This window comes from Lepidochelys kempii, chromosome 2 (genome assembly GCF_965140265.1).
Source record: "Lepidochelys kempii isolate rLepKem1 chromosome 2, rLepKem1.hap2, whole genome shotgun sequence".
Taxonomy (NCBI): domain Eukaryota; kingdom Metazoa; phylum Chordata; order Testudines; family Cheloniidae; genus Lepidochelys; species Lepidochelys kempii.
Genome location: NC_133257.1, coordinates 152122340 through 152136101, shown reverse-complemented (window position 1 = coordinate 152136101; position 13762 = coordinate 152122340).

The window sequence follows — 13762 nt, the reverse complement described above, 5'->3', positions numbered from 1 at the left end:
CTAGTCTGTATTTGGTGGATTTCAAAAAGTTCTTGCTACTGGCTGAAAGTAAATTCTGCTTGTTTACTGTCTAAAACAATATTTGATACTTATGAAGCAAGCTGGCAAGCATGAATCTATATGAAGAAAAAGTAAAGAAAATAAATGTGAGTTACTCAGAAAAGAAAAACAAACTGCTGCAAAATGGATACATAGCTGCTTGGAACTCATAGTTATTGTATGAGAAAAACTGCTACAACTAAATTTCTTTAGAAGTTTATTTCTTAAAAAATTACAAATGGAAATGGAATTTTAGGAAATTTAGGAAAAATGAAAATAAATATAGAACATTCTGTTATCTTGGAGGAGAAACGTCAGCTGATGAAAAAAAAAAGGCTGTGATCAACTACACTGTAAGGGGAGGTATCTGGAGCAGGTTCTGGAAATTGTTTCTGAGTTTTGTAAGGGCTTTTTCAGAGCTGAAGCCAGTGTGATAAAGAGCTGCTCTTTCCCCAGAAAGAATGTTTGCTTACTATTTCATCATCCCCTGGAGGCTCAGAGAAAGAAAATAAGCACATCAGTTGTCATTATGACAGGATAAGAATGGGGCCATCATATTTCAATAACACAATGCAATGAGCAGCCCCATCGAGTGATGAATTATGGACTCTCTCTTTCACACTCTACTATAAGTTAATATTATCTCCCCAGGATAATTAGAGTGAAGTTCAATTACTGACCCTGAATTACCGTGTGGGCCACTCCATGGATTTTGACACAATGTTTTACACATTTATCTTTTCACCTAATGCACTAAATCTGCATCATAGTGGTGATTAATCTTCCTGGGCCCCATCTAACTCACACTATTCTTCTTGCAAGGATTGGCTGGTCCCTGGAGTCCCCTGGAGCATAATATGAGCAGGTCTATTACACTGTGTTTTTCTACCAATTTGTGTCCCTTTTAGTATTCAGTGATTGTGGTCACTTCTGAAGTTTGGCCAAAAAGCTGATCGTGAAATTGAAATACATTCAAACATGGAAGTATCCACGTCTGCATCCACCAACAAGGGGTCAGGTAATTCATTCAGTGTTGTAAAACATAGCTCTACAATTCCAATTGAAACAAATAGGCCCTTTTATTTCCACGTGTGTCAAGGTTCCTTCCCCACTCTGAACTCTAGGGTACAGATGTGGGGACCTGCATGAAAGACCCCCTAAGCTTATTCTTACCAGCTTAGGTTAAAAACTTCCCCAAGGTACAAACTTACCTTGTCCTTGAACTGTACGCTGCATCACCAAGCGTTTTAAACAAAGAACAGGGAAAGAGACCACTTGGAGACGTCTTCCCCCAGAATATCCCCCCAAGCCCTACACCCCCTTTCCTGGGGAAGGCTTGATAAGAATCCTCACTAATTTGTACAGGTGAACACAGCCCCAAACCCTTGGATCTTAAGAACAATGAAAAATCAATCAGGTTCTTACAAGAAGAATTTTAATTAAAGAAAAGGTAAAAGAATCACCTCTGTAAAATCAGGATGGTAAATACATTACAGGGTAATCAGATTTGAAACATAGAGAATCCCTCTAGGCAAAACCTTAAGTTACAAAAAGACACAAAAATGGGAAAATACATTCCATCCAGCACAGCTTATTTTACCAGCCATTAAACAAAAGGAAATCTAACGCATTTCTAGCTAGATCACTTACTAACTTAACAGGAGTTGTAAGGCTGCATTCCTGATCTGTTCCCGGCAAAAGCATCACACAGACAGACCAACCCTTTGTCCCGCCCCTTCCAGATTTGAAAGAATCTGTCCTCTCATTGGTCATTTTGGGTCAGGTGCCAGCGAGGTTACCTTAGCTTCTTAACCCTTTACAAGTGAAAGGGTTTTGCCTCTGGCCAGGATGGATTTTATAGCATTGTATATGGAAAGGTGGTTAGCCTTCCCTTTGTATTTATGACAACATGTAAAGGTGAAAGAAGAGAGGCTCAGTAACCCTCAGCAAGGCTCCTGAAGCATTTATAAATTTCTTGCGGTGCTTGTCATTTGTTTTACTCTTGAAGAAAAATTTCACTACCCTTGATGTACTTGTTCAATGCCCTTTGCTAATTTTCCCTGCCACACCACCATTTTTGACTTTAAGGTACAGATGATAGCAGGCTCAAATCTCTCTAGTCAAAACAGAACTGCATTTTCATTTGGATACACAAGTGGCCTTTCAGATGAACACGCTCTGGACACAGAACTGTTAGCAAAATTTGTCACAATCACATTTTTTTCTGCCCATGAAGGCAGATGAGTCCTCAGAGCTTGCTGAATATACTCTGGCAATTTGTAAAGGCCCAACTCTGCCCCGCCCCCCCCCCCATGATGAGTAGTATTGTACTCCACGAGTAATCCTATTTAAATCAATGTCATTATTCAAGGAACAAGGTTTTTCTCAGGGTGAAAGAAATCTAGCCCTAAAGAATCAACCTGCACTAGGGATTACACTTGTGTGCACTATGCATGTTCTGAGGGGAGTAAGGGGGTATGAGAGCCCCCTTTACACCACTGCACAAGATACCCTTGCTCCTGTCTGTCCAGACCCAAAGTATGTCACTCTGCAATTAAAAACCCACCACTGGCTTTGTGAGGTGGGAAGGTCCCAGAGCCCAGGCTCCAGCCCCAGAATGAAGTGCTAGCCCCATTAAGTGTGTGGCAAAGCACCCACTGATTTACTGGGGCCAGGATTTCAGTCAGAGTTTGGATCTAGGCAAGTTTGGTTACCCAAGTAAGCATTCTTTCTGTTTTGAATTGCTGGTTTGGCTGTAGCCAAAAATGGATGATAAAAGTAATAATAAAAAGTTAACCAAACTTTTTAAACTTCAGAAAAGTTTTAGGTTTGAGTCACACTCAGTCCAAGTTTTGGGTGAAATATTTTAGATCAACCAGGCCTAATTTTGACTTTTCAGAAAATAATTCTTCACAACATTGTTTATACAAAAGGTCTATATACATTAATAAAAATAGTCCTACATGCCAGGTAGAGTGCCTCTACCCACAGTGTCCTATGTCCTGACAAAAAATGAGATAAAGAGGAGCAGGAGAAACAAGTAAGGCTGTACAACACTTTCATAGTAAAAATCTGAAACCAGCAAAATATCAACAAATCTAGCTAAGGTTTGAAAAACCTTTCATTGGATCTTTTTGATATCACCAAGTTTTAACATTTCTCTAGATGACTTTTTTGTAGTCTCTTCCTGTCATTGTTATTTTGCACCAATTATTTAAAATTAATAAATATTTAACTTTTAAAAAGAGGTTAATCTGAGCTGGTTTATCAGGTTTTATGCCAGAACATTTTTTTAACCTATGAAACCAGTATAACCCTTCAGTGTAACAGCAAAAGTGTAGAAACTCATTGGCATTTCACAACTGATGTGATGATATTCATCAATATAATTTGAGTTTCATTTTGAGTTGCTAGGTTCATTTGCACCCTTCCTAAAGTCAAAGCAAAACTATGGGGTCATGAAACCACGTAATTTGGACCAGCCTAAAATCTGGTGGGTTTCACAAAGCTACAAAAGTGAGCTAGCATGTGACAGATATTTCAAAGGGTTCAAATAGAAGAGGTCTCACTGAGACTACTTTGGCTATCTGTCTCTGGCTAGTTGTCTCTTCCCCTTGCTTAATGGGAATTCTGTCGGGTGTAGGGTTGGGTCACCTCCTTTCTTGGTAACAGTCTGGAGAATAGGGGCATGACTGGAGTGCTTTTGTGTTTGGCTATCTTTGGTTGCAGAAATAGTCTGTTGGAGCTATGTACAGTAGGCCATAAATCAGAGCAGCCTTCAGAGTGCTCTAATTTCATGGAGACTGCAGTGATTCCCATTTTGCCCTGGAATCAAGGAGCTAAAAAAGTGACTTACTTTTGCTTTCCCATCAGTCCCAGTCCTGTGCTAAGTGTAGATCAGCAAAACCAGAGAATTTGGCCCATTTATTTTATTTTATTCATTTAAAGCATTTATAAGGCACTGATACACAATGCAATGAATGATGTAGTAGAAAATATTAATGTTCACTGAAAGAGAAACAATCAATGTAAAGTGAATATTTTAATAAGGTGTTATGAATGGGTTCATGCCCATTTTAAGACAAGAGTTGGGAAAGATTTTCAGATCCTCATATACAATTTTTTTAAAATTTTTGCATCCCTTCACCCCAATACCCAACCCTCCATTACTGCCTGTTCTAAAATCTACAAAAGGCCGGAGCCTGTTATTTGTTTTCCAGATCCTAAGTACTAGGCCAAATATTAAGTACAAATCAGCCTATAGGACTATCCATAGCCCAGACCACAAATGGAAATAATTAAACTGATCTTTCTGTTCAATTTGGTTTGTGACAGATGTCACCAGCAAACCTCTATGTGTTGAGGATTCTTTGGTTGCCTAGGCTCATGATCCTTACTGTATCTTTGGAGAAAACTCTTTTTCTGCTTACTACTGTATATTTTAAAATAAAAAAGAAAAATATATGTGAGTAAATGTTTTTCATTGCTTGCTCTTTCTCATGTTTATATCCAGTAAAAACATCACTCATAGGCAGAATGAAGCCCAGTCTTGACATCATTGCTTAGGGAAACCTCCCATTACCCTAAATAGCAGTTTTTCCAGAATAAGGAGAGCAGTTTTAGGACTTAATAAGCAATGAGTGAAACAGATTGAGCACTACAAGTTTCGTTTTAACAGCCAGACAAACCACAGCAAAGAACAGGTTTAAGTTAAGGCAAACCTAGAAAGCTGTTTTGGTTCACCTGGCAATGCTGCTACTTTTAGACTACAAAAGTACTGTTTTGAGTCATGCTACCATGATGTGCAGAATATACACACACCAAGTCCAGGCACAGGATGAGAGAGTTTGATAATTGGTTGAGTCTGGCCACCATCTGGCAGACACAGCCTCAAACATCAGTAATCCAGCTAAATTGTGCAGATACCGCTCTGAACAGCTGTAAATAGGCTCTTTCAGCAGCCAGCATTAATCCAATGTAGATATTTTCTTTCAAAGAAAGCAAAAAAGAGGATTTTGTTGTATCCAACTTCTCACTGTGAGTCAGAAGGGAGAAGATGACGGGCGGCGGGGGGAGGGGGGGCAGAAGATGGGAATCAAACCTATAATCTAGTTACATTGCAATTGTGTTAGGTCAGATTTTTAAAAAGTGGCCTTTATCTGTGGATAGACAATGCTATGCACATGATCAACGAAGCACGCAGTTTTGAGCACTACCAGCTGTGTAAGCAGGTGTTCAAATTTATCCATACTGTGTGCAGGTGTTCATATTTGAACAGTGCATGCACATGTGTTTGCTTCCTTGAGGTTAATGTCCGTGCAAAAAATTTCCTCTAAAAATACAAGAAACAAACGTCACCATAGTTTTATTGGTAATGCTATACAGTGCATTACTGGACCAAATTCTGCTCTCACTTTATACCCAAGAAAGTCCCACTGAAAGCATCCAGAGAAAAAAATCCAGGGGAAACCAAGACAGTCAAATTTGATCAACATAAAGAGAAAATCAGGAGTGAGTCAGAATAGTGACATAGCTGGTTCCAGGCAAATTTTTGACCCACAGTATATTACAGTCCATCTTTTACAAAAAAAATAAAATCTGCTTATTTTTGTATCATTTTGCATCTACCCACTCTATTAACAAAATCTTTTCAAAATATACTCTGTCTCCCTTGTCTTTCTTGTAATACTTTATTTTTTTCTTCCCTTTACTCTGTATCTTATTATTTTTCCTCTTTTTCAGACTATTTCCTCCTCAATATTATTTTTCTACATTGTGAAATAATTGTGTTTCCCTTCCCTCAGCTCTGTTTCTTTATGCTATCATCTCTTCCTCCTTCCCCTGAGTTTTCAGTGTCTCTTTCCTCTCCCTTTATCACTCCCTGTCAGTGTCTCTCTCATGTAACCCAGTTTCACTGGTGCAACAACTGTTGGAATACTGTGTCCAGTTCTGGGGTCCTCAATTCAAGGATGTTGATAAATTGGAAAGGGTTCAGAGAAGTGCCTTGAGAATGATTATAAGATTAGAAAACTATACTGATAGACTCAAGGAGCTTAATCTATGTAGTTTAAGGTTAGGGCATGACTTGATCACAGTCTATAAGTACCTACATGGAGAACAGATATTGGATAAAAGGCTCTTCAATCCAGCAGAGAAGATATAACACGATCCAATGTCTGGACGCTGAAGCTAGACAAATTCACACTGGAAATAAGGCACAAATTTGTAATAGTGAGAGTAATTAATGATTGGAACGATTTACCAAGGGCTGTGGTGGATTCTTTATTATCGGCAACTATTAAATCAAGATTGGATTTTTTAAACAGATATCCTGTCATTCAAAAGTAGTTATTTTGGGGAAGTTCTATGGCCTGTATTTTACTGGAGGTATAGATGAACACAATAGTCCCTTCTGGCTTTGAAATCTATGTATCACTCTGTACTCTCCCCACTTTTAATCTTCTCTCACTCTCATTCCCATATCTCCCTTAACATACACTCTCACATACACTTCTTCATCAACCACAAAAATCAGCACAGACACTGCAGCTTTCTCCTCAACATCAAGCAAGTGCACAAATACACAAGGGTGCTGGAACAATTTGGATAGTGGGATGCTGAGAGCCATTGAACAAAACTATAAACCCAATATATGGTGGAAACCATTTCAAGCCGGGGGTGCTGTAGCACCCCCAGGACCTTTTGCTCCAGCATCTATGGAAATATATGTGGAATTCCTCAGAATACACTCAATCGTGCAGGTTCCTCCTCTCTATCTGGTCACAAACAGACACATTAGCTCCCCCAAAGTCCCAATCTACATAGAACTTCTTACACAAGCTGCCCCAAAAGGGCAGCATGCTCATGCATCCCACTTTCCTTCCCCTCAAAAAGCAGCATCTCCTCCTCCTCAGTTCTCTCTCTCTCTTATTACTTCATCCTCACCATGTGTCCGCACACACATGCGCACACTGAAGTAATCCCCTTTTCTGTATAATTTCCTTACTTCCATACTGTCCTCCACACACAGAGACAAAGAAGTAGAAATATGCACCTTACAGAGTTGAGTGAACATGAAGATGTCAGGAGGCTGTAAAGGTGCTCTTATCTCTTCTACTCATATCTTTAGGTGTTATAATCCTGGCTATAACCTGTCCAACTACACATACAGTTCCCTGCTCTTCACTTACGTCAGACCTCACTCATCCCTGACCTATTTCTCAAAACCAGTTGGCTGTGTTCCTTTATAACTCTCAATGGCTAGATGTAACCATGTTGCTTTAAAAAAAATAACATTTTTCTTTTATGCAGTGTAGTTGTAGCCGTGCTAGTCCCAGGACATTAGAGAGACAAGGTGGGTGAGGTAATATCTTTTATTGGACCAACTTCTGCTGGCAAGACAGACAAGCTTTTGTGCTGCAAAGAGCTCTTCTTCAAGTCTGGGAAAGGTACTCCCAGCGTCACAGCAAAATACAAGGTGGGAACAGATTGTTTAGCATAAACTGATAGCACATATAGTAAGAGATCATTCAATGTAGAGTGGCCTGTTAACACCTCTGCAGTCACAGGCCAAAAAGAGGATGTTGGGATATAAATTGTTGTAATAAACCATAAGTCCGGTGTCTCTGTTCAGTCCATGATTTTTAGCGTTTAGCAGAGTAATACATTTAAGTTCCTAAACTTGTTTTTTGAAAGTGTTGTGCAGGTTTCCTTTGAGGATGAAGACTAAAAGGTCAGATATAGTGATTGCTTTGTGAAAAGTGTTTGTCCACAGGTGATAGGATGTTTTTGTCTTATATCATTTTCCTGTCTGAGTTCATTTGAGAACATACTGATTGCTTAATTTCACCCACATTATTATTATTGGGAAATATAGTGCACTGGTTAGCAATATCACGTGTTGTGATAGGCATGAGTAGGATTCATGGATCTTGAAAGATGTGTTGTGGACAGTAAAGTATTGATCATATTAGCAGTGGAGATATGTCTGCAGGTTTTGCATCTGTTGTTCTGTCAGGGTCTGATGCTGCTCTGAGTTGGTGAATCCTGGTCTTTGGGGAGCTTGCTTCTAATGACAAGATTGAAGAGTTTGGAGGGGTTGTCTGAAGGCCAGAAGTGGGGTTTCAAAAAATATTTCTTTCAGGACAGGTCCCCATCGAATATGGGTTGCAGTTGTTTGATGATACAATAGAGGGGCATTTTAGCAACCAGACAGGTGCCCAGGCCACTGCCAGTTATTGGAATGGACTGCCAATTATTCTTCTCATTGCATTTAGCTATTTAGTATGCCTTTGCAGGAACTTTAGCATAACTAAAGCAAGCCGGGAGGGGTAGGCAGCTATCACATGAAGTGAGCTTGACTTTACATCCTCTCTGACACGGTGGGGCAAATGTCTGTGAAAAACAGGTGTCTGGATATATTTTAGGAGAGTCATTATGGCGAAATACAACTGCCAGACTAACAGCTCAAAACTGCTTTCTTAACAATTATTTTTAGTTACATGTTTTTGTAACTCCTGATTTTGCCTAACAGCTGATTTTGTTTGGTCAACTATGTAACACATTTGATTGAAATGTCTTTGTAACTTTTTGGGCATGAGAGGAGAATTATGGGTCTAGGTCAAGCGGATCATTTTGTAGACACATTGGAAGGCTCTCTAACCACAAATGAAAGGCTGGCCTCTGGAAATCTGCAGCTGCATCACCTGAATACCACTCCAGATTCCTGAGGGGTAATCCTGAGAGGTAATTATCAGTTTGGGGTACTCTATAACCTATTGTGTTTGTATGTGCTTGAGACTAAACAAAGCTGTGACTTCCAGTAAAGGCATTCTAGTGAGAGTGCTGGAGACAAATAAAATGATGGCTTTAAGTGAAAGCACATGGTTTTGTTTGTGTCAGCCATATAGCAGTCAAAAGTTCTATGTCTCCCTTGGTCTGTCCTGATACCACTTCGTGGAGAGTAAAGTTACCAAGAGCTTTGTGTTTGGGGGAACCCCAGGTAACAATACCCCTTATGGGCTCCACTGTGAGTTGATAGGTGACAATTAGGGGTTTGTGGTCAGAAGGCAGTTTATTTCTGTATTGAAGCAGGTTCTCTCATGGCATTTCAGTGTCTCATTCCATGATGCAATCTACTTCTCCAATGGAGTGTCCTTGCCTGGTGAAGGCAGGGGTGCTGGGACAATTTCTATAGTGGGAGCACTGAGAACCATTGAAGCAAACTGTAAATCCTGTATATGATGGCAACCACTTCAAGCCTGGGGTGTGGCAGCTATGGGTGAAGGTGGTTTTGAATGTGTTAAGGTATGTAACCCAGACTGTCTCCTTGGAGCATATTCTGTAGTATCTGGGTGCCTGGCTATATAAAACAGATTTCTTGGTGTGATTGAGGTGGTTACTGCATCTATGAAGGTAGGTGTGGTGATAAATGGGTTTCTTGTATATGGTTCCATTGCTGAAGCTGATTGTGGTGTCCAGGAAATTGATGCTAGTGTGGGAATGTTCCAGAGACAGTGTAATGGATGAGTGGTGGTTGTTGAAGTTGTCTGGAAATCTATGAGGATGTTTAAGTCACCTGTTAAGAGGATGAAAATATCATTGATGTATCTCAGGTATATCATTCGTTTCATGGAGCATATGTCCAGAAATTCTTCTTCAAGGTGGCCCATGAAGAGGTTGGCATATTGAGGAGCCAGCCTAGTATCCATGGCTCTGCCCATGGTTTGGACAAAATGTTTGTTGTTGAATGTAAAATTGTTAGGGGTGAGGATGAAATGGATGAGTTTAGTGTTGTCCATTGTCCTGTAAATATTTGACACAGGCAGCTATGCTGTCATTGTGAGGGATGTCGGTGTATAGGGAGGTGCCATAGTGGCAAGGATGGTGTTCTGAGGTAGTCTGTTAATATTGAGGAGTTTGTGCAGGAAGTCAGTTGTGTCCTGGAGGAAGCTGGTCCTTTGTACGGTGAGTGGTTTGAAGATGTTTTCTATGAGTTCTGACTTTCTTTCAGTAAAAGTGCTGTGGCCAGATATGATAGATTTGCTTGGGTTCCCTTCTTGGGAAGAATGCAGAAGGTTCCTCAGGTAGGTTTGTGGGGGATGATTTTGTAGAGTTTCTCTTGTAGTTTTCTGGGGAAGGATTTTCTAATATCCTTAACTTCCTAAGTAAATTGTGGTGTGGGATCTTCTTTGAGTTCTTTATAGCTGGTGGTGTCAGATAGTTGTCTGTTGGTCTTGTTAACATAGTCATCATGGTTCAGGACTTCCATGGCACCCCCTCTGTCTGCTGATTTGATCATTTTCTGATGGTTAGATTTCAGAAACTGTATGGTTGTCCTTTGGGCATTGGAGAGATTATGGTGAATGTGATATTTTTTAAGGATTTTTCAGTCAATTTTTTTACTGAAGCAATCAATGTAGTGATCAAGAGTGTGTTTTTTTCTGCTTTGTGATGTCTAGTCAGATGATTCTTTTTTCTTATGGCTGTTGGTGGGGACATGGTAATTGTGAGTTTTGTCTTCATTGTTGTTAAAGAATTCTTTGAGGTGGAGACAATGGAAAAATTCTTCTAGTTCTTCACATGTTAGTATTTTACCAAGTTCTGTGATGGGGCAGAAGTTTAGTCTCTCAGGCCTGGTCTACAGTACGTGATTATGTCGAATTTAGCCGTGTTAGGTCGAATTAAAACTAAATCCGTCCACACAACCAACCCAGTTTTACCGACTTAAAGGGCTCTTAAAACTGGTTTCTGTACTCCACCTCGGCAAGAGGAGTAGCACTAAAATCAACATTGCTGTTCCGGATTTGAGGTACTGTGGAAGCAATTCGATGGTATTGGCCTCTGGGAGCTATCCCAGAATGCTCCATTGTGACTGCTCCGGACAACACTTTCAACTCAGATGCACTAGCCAGGTAGTCAGGAAAAGCCCTGGGAATTTTTGAATTTCATTTCCTGTTTGGCCAGCATGGTGAGCTCATCAGCATGGATGTAATGGGAGGTACTGGATCTGATTGCTGTATAGGGAGAAGAATCCATGCAGGCAGAACTCCATTCCAAAAGATGAAATGCCAATATATATGCCAAAATCTCCAAGGGCAAGGACCCCGGCTGGCAGCCGGAACACCAGACCGGCAGCGGGCTCAGTTGCTGATCCCGCTGCCGGTCTGGGGTTCCAGCTGCTGGCCCCGCTTAGCCTGCTGCCAGCCTGGGTGAATGCAACAAAAATCTGCAGGTGTGCCGCAGGTTGCTGACCCCTGTGTTAAATGAGTGCGATGAGAGGAGGCAGGAACATGATGAGAGGAGGCAGGATGTAATGCTGAGGCTAATGGGGGAGCAAACGGACATGCTTAGGCATCTGGTGGAGCTGCAGGAAAGGCAGCAGGAGCACAGACCACCACTGCAGCCCCTGTATAACCGCCTGTCCTCCTCTCCAAGTTCCATATCCTCACCCAGACTCCCAAGAACGCGGGTGGGAGAGGCTCCAGGCACCCAGCAACTCCACCCCAGAGGATTGCCCAAGCAACAGAAGGCTGGCATTCAATACATTTTGAACTGTAGTGTAGCCTTGTCCTTCCCTCCTACCCTCATCCACCACCCCACCCAGTGCTTCCCTCCTCACCCACCCCTCCCAGGCTACCTCGCGAGTTTTCCCCCTATCTGTGTGATGAATTAATAAAGAATGAATGATTTTGAAACAATAATGACTTTATTGCCTCTGCAAGCAGTGATCAAAGGGGGGAAGGGAGGGCGGTTGGCTTACAGGGAAGTAGAGTGAACTAAGGGGGCGTGTTTTCATCAAGGAGAAACAAACAGAACTGTCACACCGTAGCCTGGCCAATCATGAAACTGGTTTTCAAAGCTTCTCTAATGCGCACCGCGCCCAGCTTTGCTCTTCTAATGGCCCTGGTGATTCTAATCAGCCTCCAGGTGATTTGCCTCAGCCTCCCACCCCTCCTTAAACGTCTTCCCCTTACTCTTACAGATATTGTGGAGCACACAGCAAGCAGCAATAACAATTGCAATATTGGTTTCACTGACTTTTCCTTTCACTTTTTAACAATGTTCCTTGTATGATTCTTACAGAGAGTAAGAGATGGGGAGAAGGGAGGTAAAGAAAGTGGGGGAACAGGACAGAAAGGAAAAAGGAGTCGGAAAACACCTGGAGCTTCTTGTATAGTGCTAGAGGCTCAGAGTGAAACTTCCCCAGGAGTGCAGGGCTCTCAACCTGCCCCTGCTGAATCCTTGGTCTAGGGCTTACTATAACAATGTCCAACTCTTTGACACCTAGTCAGGAAAGACAACTCTTTCTGCAGCCCCTGAGATTGGAGATTGGGATTCCTGCCCCCTACTGCAGGCTTTAGATCCTGCTCTGCTCTCCTCTGATCACAGCTACACCATCCCCAGTGGCTTCTTGCATTGAACAGCTTCTGGGTCTGTGCTTTGAGAGAAATCTGTGTCCATGTCCTCATCACTATCGTGATCGCTCTATCATTGCCTCCTCGCCTGCTTTTGCAGGTTCTGCACATACTGCAGGATAATGCGCAAGGTGTTTACAATGCTCACAACTGCAGTGGTGATCTGAGCAGGCTCCATGCTTGCAGTGCTTTGGTGTCTGCATGGGCAATCCAGGAAAAAGGGTGTGAAATGATTGTCTGACATCGCTTTCACAGAGGGAGGGGGGGGTGACTGACGACATTTACTCAGAATCACCCTCAACAATGTTTTTGCCCCATCAGGCATTGGGAACTCAACCCAGAATTCCAATGGGCGGTGGAGACTGCGGGAACTGTGGGATAGCTACCCACAGTGCACCGCTCTGAAAGTCAATGCTAGGCACAGTACTGTGGATGCACTCCGCCGACTTAATGTGCTTAGTGGGGACACACACAATCGACTATATAAAATCGCTTCTAAAAATTGACTTCTATAAAATCAACCTAATTTCGTAGTGTAGACATACTTCAGCTCCAGTGAGGGATAATCTTGATAAATTGATGATGTTCAGATGTTGTTTAGTGTTCATATAGTGGGTATTGGTGCCATGGTTTCTACTGGAAGTGCCATTGTGGGTTGCGGAGTAGTTGTAGTTGGTTCCATTTTTTGTTTTTGTGTTCAATGGCAGATATGAAGGGTTTTTTAATATTTGTTTTGGATTTCTTGCATGATTTCCATGTAACTTTCCTCATTTTTTTTTCCTCCAGTGTGTGGGAGCATGTCATGATTTCTTGTTTGAGGTGGTCCCTTCTGGAATATGTGAGGTGCGGTAAGTGGTTTCTCAGTTTCTCTTAAGTCCATCTGCAGAGAGGTTCAGGATATTTGGAGTTGTATGTAGTGGTCAGACAATTATAGATGCTGAAACCCTACAGAAAAAAAGATAAAAGACAAAAACATCCTATCACCTGCATGTGAACATTTTCACAAAGTGATCACTCAATCTCTGACCTTTCAGGCCTCATCCTCAAAGGAAACCTGCACAACACTTTCGAAAGATGAGCCTGAAAGCTGAAATTCATTATTCTGCTAGACATTAAAAATCATGGACTAAACAGAGACACTGGATATATGGTTTATTACAACATTCAGTAGCTCACTAACCCCTCTTTTATCCAATATCTGCAGAGGTGTTAATGGGCAACTTTTCGTTGAATGTCCCTTACAATATGTGCTAACTATTTATGCTAAAAAATCCCTTCCACTTTGCGTTTTGCTATGATGCTGGAAG